The following is a 12,357-nucleotide window of genomic DNA, read 5'->3' on the forward strand; positions in this document are numbered from 1 at the left end:
CCCTTCTCCGGCTCTTCGCTATTAAGGCATTTATTTAGAATGCTCTAAAAATGACAGTTCTTAATATAACCTCCTGTTAATAACAATAGCCTGCTTTTCATCCTCCACAAACTCCACTTCCTTCCTCCATGGCTGCTTGTAGGCAGGATAGAATCCAGTTTCCAAATCTGGACTTGCCATATCCAGAAGCAGTTGACCCTGCGACCTGGAAGTATGGGCCAGAATGTGCATGACCACTGGAACATCTTGGCAAGCAGCGCGATGGGCAGCCTCATGTCCAGCCAACTTGAGTCCGCAGCACAGACAGAACACACAGCAGAGGGCAGCCTTTGGTGAGTTCAAAAGGAAACATAAATTTTAAATAAAGGAAGAAAAGGAAAAAGAAGTAGGCGATCCAAAGATGGTAAAAACCCCAACTTCCTCCAGCATAAGAACTGCCACAGGCTATCTTAAAGAGGCCTTTAAAAATGTTTATAAAATTGTCTTTATAGCAATATAGAATGCTGGAAATGGATGCTTCCTCGTTAGTTTCCAAGATGAATAGTTTCTTTGATAAAATTAGCAGTATATTCCCTCCATTATAGTTTGTAGCATAATAGCATAGTGATGGAAACAAATAAGTTGTGGAGACAGAACTTGGCTGGAGTTCCTGCTTAGGGATCTAAATAAATCATATAGTCGTTCAGAGCCTCAGTTTTCTAATCTATAAAATAGGCATAATAATGATAGTACCTCCCTTACACATCGGCAAGATAGATACTTATTAGGTAATAGTAAGATATTATTTCCAAAATGAAATATCCCTCCTCACCCCTCCTTTTCCTTTTCTTTTCCTTCTGACATGCTCCCTCCCGTACCCTCCCCCTTCTTTCCCTCCCCCATTTCATTTATCTGTCCCTGAAAGGATATTACATGTAACAAATAAGCAGGCCAATTAATCTACTGCAGGCAGGATATTCCTCCTCAAGGAAATATTACTAAGAAAGAGAGAGTTTCAATATGAGGCCTCTGCTTTTGAGAAAACCCTGGCCATTTCACTCAGTACGTAAAGAAATACACAGAACAGCAAAATAGCATGTATCTTTAAGTCCATTCTTAGCTCTATTCTGAACTCATTACTTATCACCACGTAGCTCGGGGCCTCTACCGACACACCTGCAAAGTAGAGATTAGTTTTGTGATGATTGAGGAAAACAGACACAAATAGTTGAAGGGCTTGAATTATAGAAAAGATTGAGTTGGTATATCAGCATTGACTTAATAAATTTTAATCAGTGCTGCCTAAGCTCTAGGCAGAAGGAAAACAACAGAGTACAAAGAGTTAAATTTTACTCCAGGGAATGAGAGAACACTGAGCAATCGCTAGTGGTAATAATTTTTATGAAGAAAATTAAAGGCAAGAGGGAGAAAAAAATAGAGCAGGATAAAAAAAAAAAAAAAAACTATTTTAAAAATGCTTATTTAGGCCAGGTACAGCTATAACTTGCAGCTATCTTCCCAGAACTTTGGGAGGCTAAAATGAGAGGACTGCTCGAGCTCAGGAGTTTGAGACCAGTTCTTAAACAAAATTCAATTCTCAAATCTTCAATTCAATTCTTCAATTCTCTGACAAAAAATTCAATTCTCAATTCTTCAATTCTCTGACAAAAATAAAAAAACCTAGCCAACCCCAATCCTGTCTGACAAAAATAAAAAAACCCAGCAAACCAACCCTGTCTCTATAATAAATAAGAAAAATTAGCCGGGCATGGTGGGCTGAGCCTGTAGTTTTAGCTACTCAGGAGGCTGAGGCAGGAGGATTACTTCGGCCTAGAAGTTAGAGGCTGCAGTGAGCTGTTGTCAGGCCACTGCACTGCTGCCTGGGTGACAGAGAGACCTTGATTCTAAACAGTAGATGAATAAAATAAAGAGTCTTACTTGGTATGCAACTCTGGGAAGACATAGTTTAAACACAGACAAGAACTAAGGGAAGGAAGGGCAGGGATGAGAGAGAGAACACACTCCAGACTAGAAACAGTGCACGCTCCTGAGCCTGTACCAAAGGAAGGTTGCCCTGGGATCCCACAGTAATAACATATGTGCACAATCCTCCCCACCCCCCACACACACACACACGTGTCTACACCTCTGCAACCCCCCCACATACACACACACACGTGTCTACACCTCTGCAACCCCCCACATACACACACACACGTGTCTACACCTCTGCAACCCCCCCACATACACACACACACGTGTCTACACCTCTGCAACCCCCCACATACACACACACACGTGTCTACACCTCTGCAACCCCCCCACATACACACACACACGTGTCTACACCTCTGCAACCCCCCCACATACACACACACACGTGTCTCCACCTCTGCAACCCCCCCACATACACACACACACGTGTCTACACCTCTGCAACCCCCCCACATACACACACACACGTGTCTCCACCTCTGCAACCCCCCCACATACACACACACACGTGTCTCCACCTCTGCAACCCCCCCACATACACACACACACGTGTCTACACCTCTGCAACCCCCCCACATACACACACACACGTGTCTCCACCTCTGCAACCCCCCCACATACACACACACACGTGTCTCCACCTCTGCAACCCCCCCACATACACACACACACGTGTCTCCACCTCTGCAACCCCCCCACATACACACACACACGTGTCTACACCTCTGCAACCCCCCCCACATACACACACACACGTGTCTCCACCTCTGCAACCCCCCCACATACACACACACACGTGTCTACACCTCTGCAACCCCCCCACATACACACACACACGTGTCTCCACCTCTGCAACCCACTGGCCTCTGTATGTCCTTGCATTGCTGCCATATTCTCATCCATCTCCCCAACCAGACTGCACATCTTTGGAAGGCATGAAGCCCAAGAATTTAGCTCAAACACTCCTGAAATGTTTGTTAAATGACTTAATCAACTTTTCACACGAACATGCAGGAAAGTTATTTAAAAGAAGAATGTTTTTCAGAATTATTTGCAAGCCATATTTTGCCTAGGAATCAAGTCTGTTAACGTGATTTTTGTAACTCTTAGAGGAGGGGTAGCAGCATGACAGTGGGGACAAAGAATCCTAGGGGCAGGTCACATTCACTTGTAAGTACGCGGCTGAAAAGCAAGACACGCCTAAAGGAGAAAGCGCAGCAAACCGCACTGTGCTGACTAGCTGAGAAAAATGTACATTTTTGAAAGAGCTTTCTTTATACTAAATGTAGAATCATGTTTAATACAATTAAAACCAGACCTGGATGCTTCATTTATCATGTGAGATAAACAGAAGCAGTTGACTTGCAAGTAAAGTGACATTTAATTAGGCTCAACATGCATATACTTTGCCTTTTGCTTTATATGAAGATGTTACGGAAGGACATCAATGTCCTGACCTCTAAGGATAGAATCCTAAGGATAGTACAGTTTGAGCTTCCCTTATCCGAAATGCAATCCTTCAGATTCTGGAATATTTGCATATTTGCATATACATATACATATACATATCTTGAAGGTGGGACCCAAGTCTAAATGTGAAATTCATTTATTTTTTGTATGTGTATACCTTATACACATAGCCTGGGTGTATAAGGAGAGACATACGACATTTCTTGACATGGGCTCCGAGAGACACTTAGTTGGAAGTACTCTGGGAAGCACGTTTGACAAGGGAGGCAGGGTTTGTTCTACAACCGAGATGTGGAGTCATGCAGGCACGCATAACTTTTTTTTTTTGGTAGAGACAGAGTCTCACTTTATGGCCTTCGGTAGAGTGCCGTGGCCTCACACAGCTCACAGCAACCTCCAACTCCTGGGCTTAAGCGATTCTCTTGCCTCAGCCTCCCGAGTAGCTGGGACTACAGGCGCCCGCCACAACGCCTGGCTATTTTTTAGATGCAGTTTGGCCGGGGCCGGGTTTGAACCCACCACCCTTGGTATATGGGGCTGGCGCCTTACTGACTGAGCCACAGGCGCCGCCCGCCTGGGGGTAATTTTATACAATAGTTTAAATAATTTTGTGCATGAAATAGCTTTGACTGTGACATTTCACTTGAGGTCAGGTGTGAAATTTTCCACTTGTGATGTCATGTTGGTGTTCAAAAAGTTTCAAATTTGGACCATTTTTGGATTTCGAATTTTCAGATTACTGATGCTCATCTTGTAATGCCACTCGACAAGGGCCAGCAATTGACCTCATTATTCATTACATTCCAAGATGCCATTTTCCATTTCATCTTTCTGTCATGGTAACAACTTATATATGTTCTCATTCCTTCATCATTTTGTTTTTAACAGTTAACGCTTCATCAAGATTTATCTTCACTAGTATCTTAAAGATTAAATTACAATCAAAGAAAATAAGGCTTTCCTGAAGCTAAATTGAGTAAGTTGTTCTCCTAAGATATGGATCGGAGGGAAGAAAGGAGGGAGGGAGGAAAGAAGGAAGGAAGGAAAAAGAGAGGGCAGACAGATAAAAGGGAAAGAAGAGGAAGAGAAAAGAGACATGAAATAAATTGTCAAGAATTTTATTTTTATAACCAGCCCCTCAGAGAGCTCTAACACAAAGTGCCTATTGTAAGCCAAGATTTGTGATGTTTAGTGGAAAAAAAGAAACCTTCCCACTGAACAGGAGATGCCAAAGTAAAACATATTTCACCAACTCTAAGATTGTCAATTCAAAATTCAACTTAATCGAATGTATCATTAAAAAGGTTCAATGTATGGCCAAGATCTTAATGAACAGCACCTCTGTTTTAAAATTGAACACATTTAAAACAGTTGAAATATGAAAAGATAGGTCGGGCACAGTGGCTCATGCCTGTAGTCCAGCTACTCAGGAGGCCAAGGCAGGAGGATCATTTAAACCTGAAAGTTTGAGGCTACAGAGAGCTATAATGGGGCCACCGCCCTCCAGCCTGGGCAGCAGAGCAAGAACATGTGTCTCCAAAACAAAAACAAAAAAAGTTTTTTTTTTTCATCTCCAGAGGAATATGGAAAACCTCCATACCTTCCTCTCAATTTTGCTGTGGACATAAAATGTCTCCAAAAAAATAAAGTCTTAAAAAATTATCTGTCTTAAAATGGAGAATTACAACTATCAGAACTCACCTGTGTACAAACGAAAGCATTCAAACATTCAAAAGGAGCCTGAAAATGATGGAAGGCATACGACATTTCTTGACATGGGCTCCGAGAGACACTTAGTTGGAAGTACTCTGGGAAGCACGTTTGACAAGGGAGGCAGGGTTTGTTCTACAACCGAGATGTGGAGTCATGCAGGCACGCATAATCTCATCCAGGGATCATCTCCCTCTTCCACAAGAGAGTCTGTCACACTTTTCTAAAGCACTTCTACAGCTGGAGCATAGTCTGGCTTTATCCCAGTCATCCCTTCTGGTTACGGGTGAGAATAAAGAGAATTTGCTAACTGGCGCCTGACACCCTACTACCATCATATATTGATTTTTTTTTCTTTTTTCTCATGAGTAACCAGTGGGATTGGCAGACAACAACCACTACTAGCTGCTTTTAAGTAAGCCCTGCAAAGTCAACTGCTTACCTTTCTTCAAGACAGGTGACACAGCTGAAGAGGCAAGAATGGAGAGAAGTACACATAACAGTATTTCATCCAATTCCTTTAGAACACTGCAGACTGAGAGATCAGTGGATACATAGGTCCTCTGATAAATAAGAGAGACACTCTTCTCTTAGAAGCGATATAAGAAACAGAAGATCTTTTCCATGACTGGATATAATCATGATTCCCCAGAGAACAGAACAGGACAGCTCAGAGCCATTTACACTGGTTTTCTTTGCTGCCCTAAATGGACAGTTATCCATAGTATACTGTAAGGGTTGTGGGCAAAACTTCCTTCCAGTTCAAGGCCACCATCAAGCAGGAAATACCATCTTAGAGAGAGGAATCTATCTGTTTCGATCCAAGAGTTCCACGTATGGCAGAGTGATGCACATATTACAGATGATCACCTGGATATTTACTGAATTTGCTTAGCGTTTGTTGCAGAATGAACAGGGAGGAACCATTTGGCCAATCTCCAGATATATTGCTATTTCTGCCCTATCCTTACTTTGCAGAGGCCAAAACACTTCCCATCATGCTTGAACAACCACATCTGTATCTTCCAACCTCAACACAGCAACCTGGAACGAAGCAAGAGACTGAGCTAATACCGGACAGCTGGACTCCATGTAAAAACAACACTCCTTCGAAACTCAGAACCCCGGCTTACCAAGGACATTACTCCAGGAATCACAGGAAGAATTATAAGCTTAATGCCCTGACATTTGCAAACATTTCAGGCACATGGAACTGAGTTGAAAATCAACTCATCTACTGGGTGTGAGAGCATATTACGGAGATTTCCTAATCTCATTCTTACAACCACTGAATTCTCCTTAAGAAGCCATTAAGAGCAACTACAGAAAGATAAGACCACATGTACAGAACCATGCTTTCCCCAGGAAATGAGGTCGGCTTTTTGACTCTCAGTGGAAAATAAATCAATATGGATCAGTTGGACAGCAAGATAAATGTTATGTTAGACAAAAGGGAAGGACAGGCAGAAAGAAAGGTTTTAAATCACTATATATGTAATGGATGGCAAGGGCATTTCCCACCCTTACCCCTCAATCCATTCATGGTGTCTAGTTCAAATACAGCCATTTCAAACATTACAGAGGAAGTCAGGCACAGTGGCTCACGTCTGTAATCTTAGCCCTCTGGGAAGAGTCCTTGAGCTCAGGAGTTCAAGACTAGCCTGAACAAGAGTGAGATCCCACTTCTACTAAAAATAGAAAAATTAGCTGGGCATCCTGGTGGGCACCTGTAGTCCCAGCTACTCTGGAGGCTGAACCAGGAGGATTGTGTGAGCCCAGGAGTTTGAGGTTGCTGTGAGGTAGATTGATGCCACTGTACTCTAGCCTGGGGCAGCAGAGTGAGTCTCTGTCTCAAAAAAATAAAAAACCCAAAACACCCTTATGGAGGTTAAGGAAGCTATTCCAGGTTCCATCCTTGTCCATGAGATTTCTGAGCTTACAGTTAACATTTAAAGATTTCACTAAGTACAAGTACCTTTCACAAACTATTTCCTATCCTCGGTATTAATAGAGTAAGAGAAAATCATTGTGATATTTAGATAAGGTTAAGAAAGATTAATTGATATACCTCAAGGTCATACAACTAAAAGATGGTGGCGCTAAATGTCAAATCTAGGTCTGTTGATTTAAACACCCAATGGGACACACATTTTCCAAAGTACCACGATGCAATGCACTTGTACCAGCAATTGTACTATGGTACAAATACAAATATAATCACATACAAATAGACCCATATTCAACATATGTATAAATACTCTCTCCTCTCTTCTATGTCTATATGTTTTCCATTTAATAATTCATTTTTTCTCATTTATAAAACTGATGAGTATTTATATATCTGTTTCTAAATTTATCTGTGTTGGGAACAACTTGGGCTTATCTCTTCTTTCTTTCTGAGTTAGTCTCCCAAGAATGCTTCACTTTCGCATTGACATGAAAATTTCCATCATTCTGTCCTGGGCTCAATCCAAAATTTTCTTGTTGTTGTTTAGCATCTTGGAACATCTCTCTACCATCCCGCCTTTGCCCCGTTTTTCCCCAAACTTCTATCAGTGGCCAAGTTATAGGGGAGGAGAATACAAGCCTTCTATAAATTGCTCCTTCTTTTTTTTTTTTTTTTTTGTAGAGACAGAGTCTCTATACCGCCCTCGGGTAGAGTGCCGTGGCGTCACACGGCTCACAGCAACCTCTAACTCCTGGGCTTACGCGATTCTCTTGCCTCAGCCTCCCGAGTAGCTGGGACCACAGGCGCCCGCCACAACGCCCGGCTATTTTTCTGTTGCAGTTTGGCTGGGGCTGGGTCCGAACCCGCCACCCTCGGCATATGGGGCCGGCACCCTACTCACTGAGTCACAGGCGCCACCTATAAATTGCTCCTTCTAACTTCTATTTTACTGAACTCAAAACTACACGATCTATTACTTGCAGGATTTAATAGATCATACAATCTTTTATCAATGCTCTTTGGGTTCTTGACTTCAACCCAAAAATGCAAATCTTAAATAAGAATCCCACGCTTTTAAGGGGTACTTGTCTAGTTCACAGGAGCCTCCAAATCCTGGCATATTAAAAGAAAAGGTGTGTTCCTAAACTTTGCACGTGGCTCACACTAAGGTAGGGTGTCATTGTAGCAAGATGCAAAGAACCTGCAAAGATGAGTTAGACAGAGAGCAACTGCCAGGCAACGTGGCATGTTCATCCCTTAAACACTCCATTTCATTCCAAGGTACCAAAACGATAATAGACTTTATTCTAATTGGATTGTCTGCAATGAGCCAATTTAAGTGCTAAATGCTGCGAATTATTCAGCCTGACATAGCATTGCACTGATGTGAGCCACTGCAGGGCAGGAGGTTTGTGAGTTCCCGAAGCATAAAGAGGAACCACACATCTCACTTGGCAGACCTCCACCGCACAGATTCATACTGTCGCAACAGCTGTGGGGGGATCCAAAAAGCACTGGCTGTCACCTTGACCCAAAATACATCTGCTGCTATCCAGCCCCAAAAGACAGGCCAAAGGCTTCATAAGAGAACAGCTCAGAACACAAACAAAAGCTGTCCACGAGTACGGACGTCAGTCACCATCAATTTGGTGCCACTATTTTGGCATTTCCAGAATGTTACAATATTGAAACTTAAAAAGTTAGGCAAAGGATTCACAAACAGTGATTAAAAGCTTGAGATCCGGAATGGAGGAAATGGATCTACCGTGTACTAGTTAGCTGACCCCAAAACAAATTACTTAATATTTTCATACCTCGGTTTCTTTGTTCTACAAATGGACAGGATAACAGTCCCCAGGTGATGTAGCCTTTAAGAGGATTCAGTAAAGTACATATGGGGATTGTGAACTTGTATGAAGCACAAGTTACCAATTTAAAACATAATGATTAAAATATAAATATATACATAACAATAACAATATCGGGTTCTCTTATAGAACAGATGTATAAGAGAAATAACTAAACGGGCATGTATGAAACTCCAACTTTAACGTAAATGATCACAATCTCATATTTGAGTAACCTTTATAAAAGTCCTTGATTTAAAACTGAGTTTGTTCTCAGCACAGTTTTGTCCAGCTTCACCTCGAGAAATCATTTATTTAAAAAACAAGAGGGGGGGAGTTTAAAACTGATGGTCCCTTGGGTACCATCTAGCACTATAATTAGGATTTTCAAACTCAATTCTAACTATGATAATATTGTTACTAAAATGCTTTTCAAAACTGCCCTACATCTGAATCAAACAATGTTTTCAATAACTAGTATGACTCTATACACACAGCCAAATATATGCCTAGAATCCTCTGAAAAATCCAATTTACAAATGCCAAGACCTCAAAAAGAGATTGTTTCCTCACTTCCTGTCTAAAGGGTAAATTAAAAGTTCTCTCATGGCAAATGCAACAGATTGTATTTAAGCCAAGGGCATTAGGTACCATAATATTCATATCTAACTTAATGGTGTTCTAGATACTTTTTATGCATAAGAATTAACAACAGCCATGCACAGTGGCTCATGCCTATAATCCTAGCACTCTGGGAGTCAAGGTGGGTGTACTGCTTGAGCTCAGGAGTTTGGAGACCAGCCTGAGCAAGAGTGAGACCACATCTCTAAAAATGCTGGGCATTGTGGCGGGTACCTGTAGTTGTAGCTACTTGGGAGGCTGAAGCAAGAGAGTTGCTGGAGCCTGAGAGTTTGAGGTTGCTACCCTGTTTTCTCGAAAATAAGACATCCTCTGAAAATAAGACCTACTTACGGGAAAGATAAGACGTCCCCTAAAAATAAGACCTAGCGCATCTTTGGGAGCACAACTTAAAATAAGACACTGTCTTATTTTCGGGGAAACAGGGTATAAGCTATACGCCAAAAAACACAGGCAGCGCCTGTGGCTTAAAGGAGTAGGGCGCTGGCCCCATATGCTGGAGGTTGCGGGTTCAAACCCAGCCCCGGCCAAAAACAAAAAAAAAAAAACAAAAAAAAAAACACAACAATTTAATAGTTTATTTGACTACTTTTCCCTCACACATGTTAAGTGACACATATTAATTAATATGTCTTAAAGTTTCTTCCTAAATAGTCAGATGTATTAATGCAAGAATAGGCTGCAATTATTTGAGCCTTTGAACTAAGAGTTACAAATGAAACCCAAGTTATCGTAAGTTACGCATTACTAATTGGGTTTCCTACACATGTATTACTCAGGTTCTGGTATTTGACTTTAAATCAAGAGATAATATGATATGATGCTTTGTAAACTCCAACAACACCCTCTGAGACTTAGTGTTCTTTTCGAAAATTTAATTTCCATTTACACAGGAGATTTGACAAATAATCAGATACTTCCTAAACAGGAGGAGGAGGGAGCCTTGGGGAGAAGGGGATAGGAGGAGGAAAAAACAGTTCCTATAAAGCCAAACTCAGCAAAGCCTCAAACTATAGCTTCTGAACAAGGATTCACAAACTTTATTGTACTGATCTCCAGAAACAGGCTGAGGAATAAGAAGATGATGACAAATAAGATATATATCACGGCTCTAATTACAGAACAACAACGCCTTCCTCCAATTTGAAGCCGTCTCTTGCTAAAAACAGTAAAGAAATATGAACATGTTCCACATTAATGAGGATTTCAGCTCGACTCCCTCACTGCTGCTATACTCAAGTCAACAGAATAGAAATAAGAAAGAAGTCCTGAAATACTCAGAAAACTCGCAACAGAGAAAGTGGGTGCGAAAGACTGAACGGCTTCATAATATGCAAAGGAAAGGAAATGAAGATTTCCAAAACCATGCCCATTTAATTATTATGTAAGAAATAGATGTGCATTTTAAAAGACTCAAACAATATGGTGATGTTTGGAGAAACATAAAATGCATCCCACATAAAGCCCACATAGTCTTTCCTCCCTGTCTATTCCCATTCTCCTCTTCAAAGGAGAGTTAACCATTTATTTGTTTTGTGCATATTCTTCCCGTCTTCTTTCTATAAATTAAAATATTTATATAGTGAAGTCATCAAACCTTTTTAAGGGCAACATTTAACTTCCTTGGAACTAGGAAGAAAAGAGAACTAAGAAGAGTGGGAAGACATTTTACTCTAAAGTGGAAAAACTAATACCATTTCAGAACAACATCTTTATTCATAAAGTCCAAGACCATTGTGACTATTTAGGAGAAATACTTTCAGATGCTTAAACTTGGAACTGAAAACAAGGAGATGGGAAAGTATCTGCCTCCTACACGGCTGTATTCATAGCAGGAGGGAGACGCAGTCAATGATGACTACCAGATGGCAAGCAGATACCAAATATGGCTGGGAGTCATAATTCTCCAGAACATTTCTCCAGAAAGGAGCAGGGAGCAGAAATGCCAAGTCCCCCAGGGTTACAAATTTGAACTAGGCCTTAACGTAGGAGACTCATCTCCAAGAATATTAATCATCGTTTTATCTTACTCCAGCAGCCAACATAGAACCACAAAAAAGCAATATTAAGTCAAGTAAAATGAATCCTCTCCAACACAGGAAAAGTAGGTCAAGGAAACCAGTAGAATCTCTATATTGACCTTCATTTGATTTCTAAACATAAAGTCGATTATATAATAGAACCATTCAACTGAAGTCTTGTTCCACTCAAGATCGGAACTGCAGATGAGAAGGCAACCACCATCCCAACCCAAGGTTTCCACTCAGAAATAAACCAGAGCCTCTGAGATACCACTGTGAAATAGACTCAATTAGGCTGAAAAGGGGAGGAGAGAGGTTTTCCTTTAGTTATAGCACAGACACAAAAGAGGACTCCTAGTCTCTCAGAGCTGAGCTCTTCTCTGAGACCACTCCTCTCAGTTTACAACAGCTTTGAATACCCAGAAATTCTCACTGCTGAGAAGAAAGCCCCATGAAGAACTAAAAGCTGGGCCTCTTTCCCTTAGAGATCAGTAACACAATTGAGTCTGCTCACTTCAGGTTAAATGAATGAAGTCATGCTGGTCCAGCCAAAGGTGCTGCCCTGGTAAGGGATATGCTATCAACAAAAAAAGAGAATAGACCACTTGATTATCTTTTTTTGAAGAACACAAATGCAAGCTTACAAAGAGACAAAGGAAAAGAAACCACATGGAAATAAGAGCAACTACTGAAGTCACACATGAAGATGTGGACAGCTGGTAGAGTGCATTTGCGGGAATTAGGAAAG

General features: G+C 41.3%; 1 protein-coding gene across 3 annotated transcripts in view; it reads right to left on the minus strand.

Moving 5' to 3' along the window:
* Window positions 1-12,357, minus strand: part of PTPRG (protein tyrosine phosphatase receptor type G) — a 773,199-nt gene that overhangs the window by 388,973 nt on the left and 371,869 nt on the right. The window lies entirely within an intron of this gene.

This window comes from Nycticebus coucang, chromosome 8 (genome assembly GCF_027406575.1).
Source record: "Nycticebus coucang isolate mNycCou1 chromosome 8, mNycCou1.pri, whole genome shotgun sequence".
Taxonomy (NCBI): domain Eukaryota; kingdom Metazoa; phylum Chordata; class Mammalia; order Primates; family Lorisidae; genus Nycticebus; species Nycticebus coucang.